Source organism: Phoenix dactylifera, chromosome 3 (assembly GCF_051530095.1).
Source record: "Phoenix dactylifera cultivar Ajwa chromosome 3, Ajwa_hap1_PhDact_Kaust_v1.1, whole genome shotgun sequence".
NCBI classification, from domain to species: domain Eukaryota; kingdom Viridiplantae; phylum Streptophyta; class Magnoliopsida; order Arecales; family Arecaceae; genus Phoenix; species Phoenix dactylifera.
In genome coordinates, this window is record NC_143192.1 from 35,987,903 (window position 1) to 36,006,437 (window position 18,535).

Below are 18,535 nucleotides of genomic sequence, written 5' to 3' on the forward strand. Positions count from 1 at the left end.
TGAGCCTAAGCTCACTTGCGCCCCACAATCTCTTTCCTCCTCCCTTTTTTTCTCTTCTTCTTAAAAATAAAATAGGCAAAAATAACTTACACCGGCCATGGATTTGCTGTAGGTCCCACCTGGATTTTTCTCCTCCTGGAACAACCGGCCAGAAATCAGGGTTTCCCTACCCCCGAAAGATTTTGTGCAAGGGTCTTCGAAAAGGACGGACGAGCCAAGCCGCGGTCTTTTAGCCTACGAAGACACCAACCCCACTTCTGTTCGGGCTTCCACCAAATTGCGTAAAAACATGGGTATCCGCGTTCACATGTGCAGAGAGCAATTGTGTATGTGTTGTTCACCGGCATCTGAACAATAGTGAAGGATGAAGTTGTACGAATGAAGCATATATTTAGAGAAGTCAATATAGTTGCGGACTGAATGGCCATATATATGGCCAATCATGCTTGCGATACCATGTGGACCGAGAATAGAAAGCTATTGAGAGCTATGTGATATTTTGTTTTCTGACTTTATTAACTATATCTGCATGCACGTATTATATGAGTTATCCGTTGTGATCAAAATAAACAAATAAATAAAATAAAATAAAAGTTTTTGGACCGTCCACAGCCCAATGTGGCTCTGTTGGGCGTCCTGAGACTTGGAGGTTCAATGCATTGAGGACATCCCAAAGATACGAAACAGCACAAGCACAAGATTTTCCATTGCTTTTGCTGCCCATCCCCCGAGGACCAGCTTTGCCCTCGGTCCATTTCTGGAGAGCTGCGGCTGGCCCCAAGCATGGCAGGGATGGCTGTAGAATGGAAGACAAATCCTGAAACGAAATTTACTCTGATATCGATAGCTCAACGGTTGTGGGGAGAAATGGACATATCCACCTAAACGAGATGCTCCTTTTCCTGCATGGGGACTTCCGCATTTAATGAGAGCACTGCATATGAAGTGATAGGAAAGCAACTGTACCATACTGTTTAATTTGGTTGTCAATTGAACGAGAGTAATGCTTCAAAACAACGGACCGGACGGACATGTATACATCTTTTGAGACCGACCCTTTGCCGACGAGATGAACCGATCAACAAAAATTCGGCGTTTAGCCATAGATTGAGCACTCAAAATTTTTTGTCGTCCAAAAGGCGTGCGGAGATGGCAACAACTCAAGCTGTATCGCTGACTGTTTCCTAATGAATGCAGTATTTGAGCAAATCCTGCTATCGAGAAATGCGGAAATGATTTATGGATGAAATACTTGATTTATTGCCTTATCAGCCAGCACATAGCTTCCAAACTACTCGACGATAGTTTTTAACCCCGTCTATATATTATGTTTCTTTGGTTCCCTAAAAGTCGTTTCTAACTTAGACATCAGAGGTTCTCCATTGAACATATTCTGATTGATGGATTTTTTCATTTTTGTTGTTTCATATTGGAGATTACATTGGAGCGCTGGCCAAAGTCACTTTATTCTTCCACCATCTAATGGCCAAAGTCACTTCATTCTTCCACCATCTAACTCAATCAAAGCATCATTGTGAAAGCGTGCAGTGACCCCTTCCCATCTCTTCGATCCGAACAGTAGACTAGCCAGAAACTTCAATGACCACTAGCAACTCGACATTTGGGTCGGACGAGTTTCCAGCGTCAACAAGACCCAACTCACATGAACAGCAGGACCCTTTTCTTTGTGAAACCACTTTCTTTGTTCAAGAGGTCCGTTGTTAGAGGCTACTACTCTAGATGTTATTAGCATTGCTTGGGAAGTGATTGATCATGTTTCAAGGAAAAGGAATTAAAGGATGGATAGAAAATTCATTGACATTTGATGAACAACGGGTAAACAGAGAATCTTCCATCCGGAAATAAATGGGAAAACCTTGTAGCGACGAGGATTGGGAATAGCTTGAAGTCTAACTTAAGCTGAATATAATATGAGTTTCTTCCTCTAGGAAGGAAACTAGTTGATTCTTCGCTTAGGATAAGAAGAAAAAGAAACGCGAAGGCATGGGCTAGTGAACGAAAGTCTGGTAGCCAACATTAAATAGGAGAAAAGGCGAAGCCAAGAGTCAAGCCAACTTAAAGGCAGCCGCCCTTATTGTCTATGATCTTTGTGACAAGGAAACCACATCGAGAGGGGTACCTGATTCTGAGGCTTCATCCAAGTCCCTTCTAATCATTGCTTAACCAACTTAAATGATCAGCTAGGCTAACCACTGCAGCGCTAGTAGAAGGGTGACGGTGGTTGATGAAATTTTCATTTTTGCTGTTTCATATCAGAACCGGCATCAGAGCGCTGCCTGAAGTGACTTCGTTCTTCCACCATCTAACTCCACCAGAGCATCATCGTGGAAGCATGCAGCGATCCCATCTTATCTATCTCTCCAATTCGAATAGCAGACTAGCCGGAAACTCTAACGACCATCACTAACTCAGCGTTTGGGTCGGACATTTCTCAGGGTCAACAAGACCCAACTCACATGAACACCAGGGTCCGTATTGGATGTCGCCATTACGTGTGAAACCATTTTCTTTGTTCAAGAGGTCCCTTGTTAGAGGCTACTACTCTAGATGTTATTGGCATTGCTACTCTCAATCATGTTTCAAGGAAAAGGAATTAAAGGATAGATAGAAAATTCATTGACATTTGATGAACAACGGGTAAACAGAGAATCTTCCATCCGGAAATAAATGGGAAAACCTTGTAGTGACGAGGATTGGGAATAGCTTGAAGTCTAACTTAAGCTGAATATAATATGAGTTTCTTCCTCTAGGAAGGAAACTAGTTGATTCTTCGCTTAGGATAAGAAGAAAAAGAAACGCGAAGGTATGGGCTAGCGAACGAAAGCCTGGTAGCCAACATTATAGAGGAGAAAAAGGGAAGCCAAGTGTCAAGCCAACTTAAAGGCAGCCGCCCTTATTGTCTAATAGCTTTATGATAAGGAAACCACATCGAAAGGGATACCTGATTCTGAGGCTTCATCTAAGTCCCTTTCTAATCATTGCTTAACCAACTCAAATGATCAGCTAGGCTAACCACTGCAGTGCTGGTAGAAGGGTGACGGTGGTTGGTGAACGATTTAGAAGAAGATAGAATAATATAATACAGTTTCTTTTTTTATTTTTCAACGTATTAGTTGAGAGTTGCACATAGAAAGAGTCAGTTTTTAATATAATATTCCAGGATTTAGGTTATAAAAGAAGGAGATTACTGGTTGAGTGACCATTAAATTATCAAGTCCTTAGTAAAATTCACATGGTTGGTGGAGGGCCTTCATTTAGGAATGTGGAGACAATGGATCTTGGAAACAAGGTATTAGATTCGATGAGAACTCAGTATGGACCATGGGCACCAAATTATTTTCTTTACTATCACCCAAAGTGATCAAGTCTATATTTAATTGATTAACAATGATGAGAAAACTTTAATATGGGTAGAGAAACCAAGTCTTCTAACTAAAATATAGGACCCATTGTAAAATCAACGTTTCGCACAACTTCTTTGTCAATGGAAATCACATAACTTGTGTCTCTAATGAAAACTCTTATCAAAGTCTTCAACAGCAATCAATGGAAAACAAAGCTTCATCAAGTTTATTATAATGGGAAATTTTAAGAAGCAACATGGAGACCAGTACGAAATTAACCCCCTTAAAGACACACTACAAATGACCAATAAAAACTTACCTACCTTTATCTGTCACAATGCCATGTGTAATTTGTATTATAGAAAGATTAGATCTACATTGTTTTCACAAGGATACATAGAATAATTGAGCATTACTGCCGTGGGCTTTCTTGGAAACACAGGCAATAGCCAGAACCTGCAGGCAAGTGACCGTGCACGCATATGGGAGTTCTGAGTTGAAGCACAGAACTCCAGGCATTAGAAACTCTCATTGCATCCACTCCCACGCCTTGGACGACAGAGGCGGCAACTCATTAGTAAGCATCGCCTGCACATTGCTGAGACCATGAAAAGCATCTCCCTTTGGGATTCCCGTTCATGAACCAATCTCTTGAACCTTTCTTCTTCTTAATAAGTCAAATTGTTAAGAAGCTTATGTAAGGGCCCGGTCAATGCCAGATCCATTGACCAACCCAAAAACTCGCACAAGCCCAAAAGATCTGCACGAACTTTGGCACAAAATGAAAAAGAAAAAAACAAAGTCTCATGTGACTGGCACGTGAGGTGGAAGAGGACTCCCGATAGGAGTTCACCTCCTTCCTCAAGTACCGCAGAAGAAGGACTTCTAAGGCTTGTCGAATTTCGATAAAACCCTAGAAATCTCTCTATAAAACTTTTCCCTTCCCCCTCTCAGCACACCACCATCAAGATCGCTTTCAATCACAATCAATTTTGAGCAAAAATGTTATGGTTTACGTTGAATTCCTCATCGATCTGGCCTTGATATGTCGTCGGAGTTGAGGTAAGATGCCCAATCTCTCTCCTTGTTATTCTGATTCCAAGGCTGCCATTGGCGGCCTAACTTAGTGCCGGCTAGTTGTCGGATTTAGCTGCGAGAAGGATCCCCTATTTTGGATTCTTTTCCATAGTTTCTCGTCCACCATTGTTGTCTAGAGATGCAGCCCAAGAGGGGAGGTGAATTGAATATTTAAAAATTTAATCAAATAAACTTTACAATTCAAACTTAAGATGCAGCGGTATGGTTTCTTGCTTAAGTTCTTTGAATACAATGCTTGTTCCCTAATTTCTTGTAGTCAGCGAGCGAACAAGGTACTACCAATAGCCTCCTGATGGAGGGCGGCTTTCGGCCCCAAGTCGCCACACCAAATCCTTGCCTCGTGCTTCTTGCGCGCACCTCGTTAAGTTGTTGATTTGGGCCGATGCGGGTAACGCCAATTGATATTCGCCTCCTTCGAATAGTCACGGATAGAAGTCAAGGGGCGGGCCTACTGGCTGCAGCTTGGTCCGGCACTTGGCTTATTGGAAATGATGGACGCTCTCCTTCAGATGGTCGTGGAAATCAAGACAAGGGGTGGGTTTACTAGTTGCAGCTTGATCCGTCCTTTGGCTTGAAAGAGACAACACAACAAGTATGGACACAAGTATAAGGTAGAGGAATGCTTGATGGTTGCTTCTATTCCCAAAAGAAAGAACATACAAAGATAATCTAGTGAAAACTATGATTGGTCTCCACTAGCCCAAGTCCAAGAACAAGTTCAAGGACCGAATACAATAGGGCAAAGCCCTCCCAAGCCTAAGGCCGAAACAAAGCAAAAACACTTCTAAGACATAAGATAGATGATAGCTCAAAAGACCCTCATTCCCTCCTATTTATAGTGTTCTTCAAGTGGCACAAGAGTGGCTAAGGCATAGAGGGCTTCATGGCACATGTAGGGCCAAAGGCTTGGCCATGCGTTGGCCAAGCCTTAGGCATATGCTGGCAGCAGGTCTGGCCCTTGGCTGGCCTGGTTGTGGCCTTTGCAAGGGGCAGGAAGGTGGCTGGCAGGGCCTAGGCGCGGCTAGGGCAGCTGGCTAGTTGGCAGGGGCCAGACAGGGTGCTGGTTGGGCGTCTGGCATGGCAGGGTGTCTGGGTGCGCGGCAGGGGTGCTGGGGTATGGCAGGGGCCTGGCGCACGCGCACTGTGTGTGGACGGCAGCGGGAGCGCACGGCCGCGGCAGGTCGCTATCGGGTGCGGGCGTGCGCGGCCGTATGCGCGCGCAGTCGCACGGTCGAGCGCGCATGGTCCTGTGGTTAGCGAGGTTCAGGCGGCCGAACCTCGCCCGATAGCGGGCACGCGCGAGCGGGCGCGGCCGGCCTGGGCGCGCGCAGCCGCAGCCTGGGCACGCCCGAGGGCGTGCAATGGACGCACACGGGCGTGGCTTGGGTCACGCACGAGCATGCCATGGCTAGGGGCTGCTGGGCCTTGTCTTGGCTAACCTCGGGGATGCTTGGCCAAGGCTTGGCCACTCCTCCAAGCCAAGAGGTTGGTCAGAGCCTTGTGCTTGGCGATGCTCTCCTTTGGCCTTGTCTAGGCCTTGAATCCCCCTTGCTCGCGGGCCCCAACGGCAGTGTTCATGGAGGGTCCTCATCATGTGGTCATGTGCAAGACTTTGGCCATGGTTTGGCCCTCCCTTGGCACCGTCAAGGCCTGAAGTCTTCCACGGTTGGCTTCTTGGTGGTGTGGCGAGCTAGGGTCCACAACACCTCCCTTGGTGCGGCGCCTTAGATAGCTACAGTAAGATTAGTTGAGACTAATCCCGAGTACTACCAGTAGCTTTCCCGTTGGGATTATCTCTAAGTAATCAAGCAAAGACCCAAATCACTAAGCAAGATGGGATGTGATTGCATATAAGAAAGGCTAAAGCAATTGCAATAAGATAAAGCAAAGAAGCAACAATTGCAACAAGAAAAAGTAAGGCAATCACAAACACAAAGGATTTTATAGTGGTTCGGTGCCAACCTTGTACCTACGTCCACTTCCCAAGACCTCTTAGAAATTTCATTATAATCACCCCGATTACAGTCCGGTTGTTTTACAAGCTCACAACCAACTTGTTTTCACGAGATCACAACGAACTCGGTCGGTTTTCACAGGCTCACTGACTAGAACCAAACCTGTTGTTTTACAAGTTTACAACCAACTTGTTGTTTTTCCGGATCACAACGAACCCAGTTAATTTTCTCCAGCTCACCAACCACAACCTTACACAGTTTAATTAAGGTTTGGACAAGATCTTCTCCCAAGTTTCAGAACCCTCTGAAACTTAAACAAATAAGATGGAAAGAATTTAAACACACTATTACTCAGCCAATAAAAGAGTAAATACAAACAGTGATAGGAGCAATAGAAAAGTCGTTGGTGTAGAAGGATGTCTTAAATGCTTCAACTTTCAGAGATGAGGATTGATGTAGAATGACTGAGCTTGATGCTTCCAATGGTTTGCTCACTTTAATACTCTGAATTTTGGGCTCTCAAATTGATGTCTTGAAGTTTGGTCGTTGAGTTCATCTTACTAGCTGTTAGATACAAAAATATAGCCGTTACTAACATTTTCCCTCCATACTATTCTTCTAAAAATAGCGCCATTAGAGATGCCAGTCAATTTCGAGTCGATTCGTGTAAACTTAGGGTCGACTTGGTTGGTCCTGGAGTCGACTCGAACTTCTAAGGTGTCGACTTGAGGTTGTGTCCTTCAAAATTGATCTTCTGTCGTTCATTAGTGGAGTCGGCTCAGAATTTTCTAGAGTCGACTCGGCAAACTATTCATCTGAGCTTGCTTTTTGCTCTTCCCTTTAAGTGAGTCGGCTCGAAGATTTCTGGAGTCGACTCGGCCACTGTTCCTTCGAAAATCGCTCTTCTGTTGTTTTCTCAGGGAGTCGACTCGTCTCTTGGAGTCGACTCAGCCACTGTTCATCCGAAAAACGGATTTCTATCTTTTCCTCAGGAAGTCGACTCGTTGTCTCCTGGAGTCGACTCAGCCACTGTTCATCCGAAAAATGGATTTCTATTTTTTTCCCAGGGAGTCGACTCGACCATTGTTTCTGACTTTTGTCCTTTAGCTCATTTCGAAAGGGGTCATCTCTTGATCCTTTGGAGTCGACTCGTCAAACCCAATGGGTCGACTCATCTGCATCGAGGGTCGACTCAACAAATACAAGGGTCAACTCATTGAGAAATCCAGAAGTTGACTTTCTGTCCAATGCTAAGACTGAGCTAGGGTCGACTCTTGAAACACAAGGTCGACTCATTGAGATCAGGGGTCGACTCTTGAAATAGAAGGGTCGACTCATTGAGATCGGGGGTCGACTCTTTAAACACAAGGGTCGACTCATGAAGAAATGTCTCAGGCAGCAAAAGCTCTCTGTGAAATTTGAACTACACTGGGGTCAACTCAAGTCTTGTGGGGGTCGACTCATTCACTGTGCCAATAGACAACTATCGTGCCAGAGTCGACTTGAACCCTTCTTGAGTCAACTCTGTTCCTTGGCCATGATCCCTGCAAAATACTTAGATCTTTTCTTTCTTGCAAAACACAATCATTAGTAAATATAATTCTTGCAAACCTAGGGTCAACAATCTCCTTCTTTTTGATGATGACAAAACTATGAGTATATGCAAGATAAAAGGATTGTGCTTAGGGATATCAACATATCTAAGTTATAAGTTTACTTCATTCTCTCCATAAAGCATATACTCACCATTCTCCCATTTGGTATCTTCTCCCCCTTTTGTCACATCAAGAAGGTGGCTAAAAAGAAATTTTGAATGGATTTCAGAAATGGAAACTAGCCTAATTATATGAGTATTTATCAGCGCTTATGATTATGTGCCATTAGCTTATGTATCATGATTTATTATTATTATTATTATTATTATTATTATGTATCAAGATTTATGTATCATCATGATTTCTTATATATCATAGCAAGATACTCGTATACCGAAAATGTATCAGAGCAAATAATATAACTGAATTTTTATGAATTGAGAACTTAACAATTAAGAAATTCTTACAAATCAAGGTTTTAAGTCCAGAATTTCTTATGCATGAAGATTTCTTATCTATTACAGCAGGATACATGTAACATGAGTTAATGTTTCAGTAAATCTTATGTGTCATGCATGTATCAGTGTAGTATCAGAGCTAATATTTCAATGTGCCAGTGCAAATGATTTTCATGATTTAGAGCATATGAGCAATAAGATCAAATCACTTTAGCAACTAGAAATGAGTTTCAGAATAAATGAACTTTGTGATACCAAGAGTACAAAAAGATATTATGATAAGATCAAATATCTTATCATGCACTCATCGCTGCCGCCTGGAGGACGTCGTCGTGGGCTCTTCTTTCTCTCTTTTGAGAGAGAACCCCAAGTCTCTCTCTTCCTCTTGCTTTCTCTCTCTTGCCTTTTTCCTATCTTGCTCTCTTTATTCTCTCTACTCTTCTTTCTCTCTCTCCATGTTTTAGTGGACCAATGGCGGGTCCAGGTACTTTGGAAATTCAAGTAGACCCTTGGAAGGGTCCCAGACTAATGTCATGTGACCACAGGTCCCAAGCTAGCACGGTGCAACCATCTATCCTATTCTTCTATAATTTTTCATCATCGACCCTAGACGTTTACAATTGTTCTGATGATGAGGTCTGGCTCTCTAAGTGAGCCATCATTTGAAAAAGCAAGTATTAAGCAGAACACTTTGCCCTCGAGTTCGTAAATCAATGAGTGGATCGGTGTTCGTTTACTTGAGTTTGAGACTGATAAAGATAAAAATTCCTATATACAATCACCTATATGAATAATATATATTTTGTAACACGTGTTGATAATTATAGGTTTTGCATTATTTACTGTGTGATTGCTAATTAATCTTTGATATGAATATACATGTAAATATATGTTTCTTTATTGAGTAGACATATCAAATATCGATGATTTTGGATGCTTGGATAATGTTTTTAGTTGTTTGGAATATATTGTTGGTTATTTTGAAATTTGATAAAAATTATAATATGAAATTATATTTTCTCTAGTATAGATAAAATTAAATAATGTGATTAATGAATAAAATGATTTGGATTAGATATATTACAGATTGCCAGTTACAGACCGAATCATGACACATTTGTTTGCCACCGCATGCCAAAATATAGATATTTTGGTTTGTCATGGACCAAAACACAGATATCTTGATTGAAGTGCAGATACTATGATTTGCCACCAAGAGCCTTACTCTAGTGATGAGCCGAAGCGTGATCATAAATAGTCCAAATCGAAAAGCTAATTGTTGATCGAGAATCCGGATAAAAATGGAAGCTATAATGTATGAAACCACTGTATGATAATATATGTTTTCTGAAATGAGCTGTATGTTTAATGATGTATGCATATTTATATGGATTTATTCATGTTGAATCGGTATGAAATTTTATAATTTTTGCCAGCATTTTGTTATGGTTTATAGTTACTCTTTATTTTAAATTTTTTTTAATCCACATTGATGTGATTGTGTGGAAAATCACACCACCTCTTTTTTTTTCTTCTAGAATCCGGATGCATAGTTTCGATTGAGTTGGACATGAAGTTCGAGCGTCAGAGTTAGATAGTTGATTTTATGATACCAGATGAACATTCGAATTTTGTAATTGAGTGAACTTTATTTTTTGATAATGACGGATTATTTAGTTGAACTTTATGATTGATTATTCTAGAGTTATTGGATTTATATTATAGGCCTTGCATGATCTCTAGAATACTGTTCTAGGGTTCATGCGGCTGTATCACGTAGCCAGCCCAGATGATGAGTTTGGGATGTAGCAGCTTATGCGCACTTACATATCATTCTCATAATATACCTGATGCCAATCTTCATAGCCCATAGATTCTTTAGTATCTCCACTTAGGCTTTGAACTTGAGTCGGAGTTCTGGCTTCAGATGTGTTTATTGGCCGGCACCGCATCTGTTCAAGGAAGCTGGCTGCCGGGCGCCATCTCCACCTGCAAAGAAAACCCTTTCTAGTTAATAATTTATAGAATTGATACCCAGAGTTCTCTTAGTCAGATCTCAAATCGATCAAACCTTAGTTTTGTACCCAGAGGTATTCATCCCAATCCTCCCTCAAAATGCTGCCATGCTCTTTAGCTGTAAAATTGGAACCAGTCATCACCTATCAGTAATCTCTATAAATAAAAATATAGAAAAGACTGGCATCATTAAGAAGAGTTTATACACCAAAAATAATGATAATGGCACAACATACCCACCTGCTTGTGGGACGTATTTCAATTCAGTGGCTGCAGGCTTACAGGTAGCATTGTTCTTAAATGAAATTGGGAAAGATATTGTTTGCATATGAATATTATTATGCAAGAAGATGATGCAAAGTGTTTTCAACAAGCTTTCCTCTGCACATTATTTAGTATTTTCGTCAGAAACTTGAGTAAGCGACTTGGATGCTCAGCTTATGCACCTGAACAACGACTCTCCAGCTTTAGATGATGTAAAAAAATCAGGTGCAGAGTCTGCATGACAAAATATAGGTGTGGAGTGTCAATCAGAGCTCTAGAAATAATAAGAATCTATTTAAGATGAGTTATTCTTCAGGACCAACAACTGTTGCCTCCCCCCCCCGCCCCCCCAACACACACACACACACTAGCTGACAGCTGCCAATGCCTGACAATCATTAATCTTGAAGTATCTTCCATCTGAACTACCACATAATTCATGGTCAAGAGGATTCAAACGGTAAGAACATCTAAATACAGTTCGTAACAACGACTAAGGATTATAAAGAGGAACACAATAGTATGGTTTGGTTATAACTTTCTGGCAGAACTTGGCTATTATCTCTAACAAGAATACCAAGAAGATACTTCCCAAGTTGGATTTACCCTTTTTCCTTGGTATCTCAATGGCATCGGTAAATTCTCTATACTGTTTCACCACAAGAAGCCTTATCAGTTATCATGCACAGTTCCTGGTTGAAACACAAGATAGGAAAGAATGGTTGCATGACCTGTCAATTTTTTCAATATTTAACAGATGCATATCGCAGAAACATTCATATCACACTGGCATTGGAACGACTAGTGCTTTGAAATGTATAAAACATACCTTACCATAAGGTTACACAAGTTTGTTATGTGTAACATCACTTTCATGGAGGCAGGGAAAGAGTGTTTTCAGGAAAGAAGCAGATGGTGATCCCTTGGCCTTTTTCTTTAGCTGCTCAAGAAGCTGGTAAGCCTCTTGGAGTTCAATGCATCTGCAACCTGTCGTTGGAACTGCATTGCAAGAGAATAGCTGCACTTTGAAGTAGACAACGTTGTGACCATATCATTTGTCCCAAATGTAAAAGACAATGACTTGAGTAACGAGTGTAAAATATAATTTAGACATACAGTTACAGATGAGTGATTCTTTAGACATAGAAAACTCTTTTGTACCACAAAGATACAAATTCACAAAATGCTTTATAGATAATTATAAACATTTTACAACATGGAACGGTCAGTTTTAATGCACGCAAAAAATTAGTATAGTCTTACAGGAGAAACTGGGTAGTGACAAACTAAAGATTTTGTATCTCCTTAAATTTAATTTCTTGATTTGCTTGTGGGGAAGAAAAAACTACATAGGGCCCATTTACTGACTGAAAGCACCAAGGCTTTTTGTGAAGCTAGAGAGCATACAAATTTAACAATTAATCTCCTCTATATTAGCAGATTTATATGAGATCAGAATATTTTACAATTTAGACATGTGAGATATCAAAGATATGTTTGTTGATATTGGAGCCAAAATTTCTCTATGTGATCCATGCTGACATTTTAAGAAATAGTTTTTATTGCCTTCTTTATTCATAGGAATCTTCAAACAAATGGTTATCAATTCTGTCATGCATTAGTCTCATGTCCATAATGTGCGAAAAACATTTGACAAAATTTTACAGCTCATCATGCTCCATTAAATATCATGACTTCTAGTGGGCAATCCTCGAATTTGTTTGCAATATGAAGACTTCAGGGGGAAGCAAAGAAAAAAAATGGACATCCAGAACAAGGGTGCATTTTGAAATACTCTATATCATGATTTATTTTTCCTTTGTTTCTAAAATTACAAATACAACTGGGGGTTTGTTTGCATAATGAATATTCAGATAATTCATGGAACCATGGGATTTGTAATATCTGCCTTTAGTAGAATATTCGAATTTCATGAATAAAAACTTCCAATTGTAGCCTAAAACCAATGTGGCTGCATAAACCTAGCTATAAGAATCCTTTTTTCTTAATGAAAAGGACGGTGTGGATCACCTCGTTTCGATTCACAAGCCCTAAGGAAACGCACAGGTAAAAAAAAAGTACAATAAAGATGGGCAAACCTCTTCCCAGGAATCTAATTGGTTAAGATGGCAAAGAAGCTGGCGGCTAATATATTTTATAGGCAAAGACAAGTAGGAAAAATTTGGTGGTTATAAACATAGGCAAGGCAACAAGAATCAAAATAGAGGTCCAAATATGTGAATTCAGGCAAACTTCACCACACTTCACCCATTTTCATTTCTTCATGTTTCTCAATGACCAAAATTAGTTTTACTTGGTACAAGCTAAAGTTTACTGCCAATTATAATTGATTCCCATCACACTGCACAACCAAAGCATACAAACTGTGTAATGGAACTTTGATTATCAATTTGCCGACTGCTGAAAATTTAACAGCAATGGAACTTTGATTATCAATTTGCAGACTGCTGAAAATTTAACAGCATGTAATGGTCTGGCATCTGTAATGTAACAGGATGTCAAATTTTGAATTTTCTTTTATTTTCCTCATTTTTTAAAATTTTCTCCTACATGAGTAGGTGAGTGAAATTGATGCATTTTTTTAAGAGGTTTCCAGTGTCAAGGAGGCCAGATCACTATGAGGGATCTGCCCTCCTTCCCCCCCTTTATCTTCTCCCTTCCTCTCTCTCTCTCCTTCTCCCTCTCTCCCTCTCTTTTTCTTGGTCTCTGACCGCACTGGCTTCTGATGGCTAAGTCAAAGAGAAAGTGAGCATTGCCCCCATTGCTCTCTATCTTTTTTTTTCCTTTCTTTCGAAATCAAGCAACCCAGTCAGGTTGCACCAGGTACCGGTCAAACTGCCTTTTGGTATCAGCCGGTGTTGACCGATTTCAGCGAGGCTAGGCAGTGTGTTCTAGCCCATTAACAAACTGGTGTCCCTCAGGTGTTCCTGTCTTGGTTTCCTATCAGAATGGCATGGAACCAATGCTACCATCTTATTTTCAGGTGACCTAAATCCTTGTTAAGAAGTCTTTCATGAATGACAATTGGGTTGACTAGGATATAAGCATCAGCTGGGACACTTTGCTTTAGCTCTTTTTTGTCTTTTTTAGTACCCCAACCAGTCATGATGAGCTCTTGTTTGATAATTTTGACCCCACCTACTAAACCATTAAGGGTATTTGATAAGTTCGTTCTAGTTTGTACAAGGATCGATTAGGCAAAACGTATTTTTGCCTCCAATAAATGATGAAACCATGACTTGTCATATGAGCCAATAAGTCATTGCCAAACTATTCATCCCTTGTTAGATCCAAAACCACCTTTCACTCATACGAAAAATTAGTACGAAAAGTTGAGTTTAATCAATGAATAATTATCATTCTATCAGACATTGAGATATTATTGAAGGTTTATAGAACAAGATAATGCTCAAACTTTGATTATGATTCAATTAACATAATCAAGAACTAACAATAAAGAAATAATCTCCTACTTCAACAAACAAAAACATGAACAGCATGTAAAACATCTGCAAGCATGCAAGCACACGCACACGTATGCAGATCACAAGGATCTAATACTGAGCATACGATGATTAGTCCTGCACAAACCACATAGAGATTAATCAAGAACCATATTGGGTATCAAACAACTAGTTAAAACCTAAACCTATTGCATCCTCAGCCTTTGTGAATAACTCTATTATGTACAATTGAACAATATAAAATTAACAAGAAAAGTCACTATGCATTGAATAGAAAAATTTAATGAAACTGAGCCTGTTTTTCGAATTTTCACTATTATGCTCCTGCATAGCCAATAAGCTGAAGTCCAACTCTCGAGCCTGCTTTTCGAATTTTCAAAAGCATAAATTTCTGAAAGACGCTACATCCTCCATCAGTGCACATGTTTTTCAATCCTTTATCATTCCTAGGTCTCTCTCTCTCTCTCTCTCTCTCTCTCTCTCTGCCTCACACACACAGAGGGCATTCATGGTCTCTACCCATAGCATGTCAAGCAGTGGTCCTTTACCTCTACTACCTTACACCAAAGCTACCTGTAAAAGTTCTGTCCCTCTTTAAGTTTCCCACAGATCCACCTGAAATCTTAGCTTCCCTTCTTCCCTCTATTCCATTCAAGAATAGAGAAATCTTGGAGGGTCACACTTGACTGTGCAAGCTTAAACCATGTAACCTATAAGCCTGTAAGGTAGGTTCCTGCTCGTAGCCTTTTAGCCCTCAGAGCCCCTCATTCGCCAAAAGTTAGCCAGTTATTTGCTACTATACAGTTAAGGGTTGCCATCATGATGATAATTAGCCATAAATGGTAAGAAGTTGATTAACCAAGGTTAACCAACTTAGAACTATCATTAGAACTATCAATTAACTTATCTGCATTGACTGCTTTCTCATTTTTTCAATTGATAAAATATTTCAACTACGTTGTTGCCTTAGAAAATATTCCAGTACATTGAGATTAGCCAAGACTCCAAAAGCATATATATGCATCGTCCACCCCATCTCTTCCATTATAGCAATCGATTCAATTTTTAAAGAAATAAACTTTATTTAAGACACCTTTTTGAGGTATTAGGGTACCTTCATAACCCCCTCATAACAAGACTACCTATGTTGTAAACAAATCAGTTGACGGTAGCAAATCAGAAAAGAACCCTTACAGAGAAAGATATTCAAAATCTCAATTGATCGACATCAATATAACGACCATCCTTTAAAATATATTAAAAAGGGGGAGGGGGGCGGGGAGCCTTCCCTAGTTTAGTAATTTGTTGGGAAAATATTGCACATGATCATCTTGAAGATTTATCCATATTAGTGCCAGAGATTTATATAACAACTTGTTTGCCTAATAGCTTTTTACACTGTTAAAGTCTGGTTCACAAATAAATGGAGGTCAGATGTTAAATTTACAGAAGTTGAAAAACCATGTCCAAGAAACAAGTGGTGGATTTCAGAAACAAGCTATCTAGTGTTAGTCCGAGAAATTTACTAGTGAACTACTACGTTTGAAGATATCCTGCATATTTTTCTTGATGCAAATATGATGACAAACAATATTGAGCATTGTAGATGCACTTGAATCTATATTCACGTTGATCTTGAAGAAACTTCAGATGATGCAGCCATAAGAGACCAAAGAAACCAATCCAACCAAGACAGAATGTCATGAATCAAGAATCAATATATAAGAAGATAGGCATAGTTTGAATGAAAATAGTAGTCATTCTAATGGTTTGCACCAGGCAACAAGATCTTGGTAGATCACTCTCCAATAAAAGGCATCAGTTCTGCTGAGAACACAAGTAGTTTTCTGATATTTTCATGAATTCCATGAAAATTCAAATCTTGTAGTTTTATGAAGTCATAAATTATCTTCTGTCATGGAAAGTCTGAGTTTGAGTAAATGGTTGAAATAGAATTGAGTTTGAGCCTAGAGGATACTTTCTACCTGCAAGCTTCTTAAATGAAAAGTTCTGAGTTTAACCTTTTTCTTATCTGAAGACTTGTGTTGGTGAGACTCCAGGCACCTCTTCGGTGGAGCAAATCCATTGTTCTATTGTGAATAAGAATGAGCTAAGCTGGTTTACAAGAGCAATCATAGTAAGATCCTTGAAATTTGAACTCTAGCAGAAAAGTAAGACTAAACAGCAGGGATGGGTGTTTATTTTGCTTCTTCTGCAGAACTTTTGAGCATTGAATCAACTACCTCATTGGTGAATGATGACTTGAAATTTTTTAAGAGGTACAGGTTCAGCTCTCTAGTTGAGAAAGAGATCTAGGAGATTTGCAAATTGATCACCTTTTATCAATTTACGGATCATATTGAGATTTTCAGCACCAAAGCAAGTTCTTTCAAATGGAAAAGTGAAAAACTATTGAAGAAACAGCCCAGCTTTTTTTTGACATGTGATAATTCAATGGCCAGCAAATGATGACAAGATAGGTGAGATCAATCCAAGCATCAGTATCATGCTCAACGAGACAAATGAGTGCAAAAACAAATTTTATGGTTGAAGTAAACCATTAATGATTCCACGTGTACCTTTAAGACAACTGAATTTAACGTAGATAGATACCGCAAAGTCAACCATAAACCTTAGTTTCAAAACCATAATAACTTATGGGTACTAGAAAACTAAAAACAAAAGATATGCTAGTATTTAAGTAAAATGATGAGATGAAAATGCACCTTCCAATGGCTCCATATGCATTTGAAAGGCATTGGCATGTGTCTATTGAATCCTCATGGTATGGCTCGAATGAGAAATCAATGAAGTCTTTTGCAAGTTCTGGCATCTTCACAGACAGCAGCTGGTCCATCTCCAAGTATGCCTGTTGCAAATGCTTATAGACAAAACCCAACCCAAAAATGCTTTGGAGTAATGCAGCTCTTCAACTTCTCAATTGCATTTTCCAAATATGGAACAGCCTGGGACACTCTTTTTCTCACAAGAAACAACCACCCCATCCTTGCCTTGATGCTTCCTGTAAGTGCTGCTCCTGTGGAAGTTTTGCAAGCATCCAAGAGTCTGTTTCATCAGATATAGAGCTGTCTCAAACTCATTAATCATCTCATACAACATAGATACCTCTGTATATACCTCGGATTATGCTCTGGACTGATTGCAGAGGCCTTCCGGGACATGTTACTTTTTTTTGAATGTATTCATACTAGAACGGTGCAAATTCCCCGCCTTAGCAAAAAAAAAAAAAAAGAAGAAGAAGAATACCACAAGCATGGTCTGCCGTACCGGTCCGTACCGGCCGGTACGTACCAGTCCGGCCTGGGACCGGTACCGAATCAGCGTGAAATTCGGTACCAGTAATTTATTGTTGAAGAACCGGTACGGGACTGGTTCGGACCGGTACGCCACCCGTTCGGACCGGTACGGACCGGTTTCGTACCGGTCCGAAACGCCACCGGTACGCCGACCGGTACCGGTACGCCGACCGGTACCGGTACGACTGACCTTGACCACAAGCAATCTCCAAACACCTCCTCAAGTCCCCAAACTTCTCTTGGCAGCACAAGGCTTAGGACATAGACACAAAAACAAATGCCCGAGTCATTCTCCTTTTCAGACTGCTGAATCACCTTTTTAAGAGTGTTGATTGCCTCATCCACACTACCCAATGAAATTTGAATGTTGGCCACATCAATTTCCACTCAAGCAATTCATTATCCAATCCTGAGCTCTCCAAGATCCTCGTCTAGAGTTTGGTCTGCTCAAAAGCTTCCTCATTTTTTAAGCTCCCAAGATGTTCATAGGTTGAGCAAATTCTCCCTTGTTCAACCCATCGCTGTCTCCAGCTGGAGCTGGACGTCGATGCGCACCAACCTAACTTCAGAATCTCTGCAATTCCCAAATTCCAGCCCACCAAGAATTTCATCAGCTGCGTTCAATGACTCCAAGCTATCATCGAACCTCTTCAGCTTGCAAGCGACCGAGCCCATCAAGCGAAAGGCCTTTTGCGACCGGGACCTACTCCCCACCAACTCTCCCTCTTCTCGAAAATCTTCAGAGCTTTAAGGGCAAAGTCTAGGGCTTTATCAGGCTCCTCGGACACTGGGCAGTCCAGGCGTTCGCCCACCGTCAGACAGGCCAAGCCGACCCTCTCGTCGCTTTCGAAGAGAGAGGATTCCATGGCTTCGAAGGCGGCGAGGAGTTCCTCTGAGGTGGTGGCGGATCCGAGGGCTTGTTGGGGGTTGGATTTGGCTTCGAGCTCTGGACAATGAGAGGGGAGAGAAGGGTAGAGAGCTT

The 18,535-nt window shown here is 40.6% G+C and overlaps 1 pseudogene across 1 annotated transcript; it reads right to left on the reverse strand.

The window, feature by feature from the left end:
- Positions 1–10,488: 10,488 nt before the first annotated feature.
- LOC113463553 (protein KINESIN LIGHT CHAIN-RELATED 3-like) lies at positions 10,489–18,228 on the reverse strand (annotated as a pseudogene). The gene is made up of 5 exons (XR_016400052.1): positions 18,069–18,228; positions 16,963–17,406; positions 11,581–11,769; positions 10,728–11,482; positions 10,489–10,605 (listed from the first exon to the last, which is right to left on the reverse strand). The product of XR_016400052.1 is annotated as a protein KINESIN LIGHT CHAIN-RELATED 3-like (transcript).
- Between the last annotated feature and the right edge of the window lie 307 nt (positions 18,229–18,535).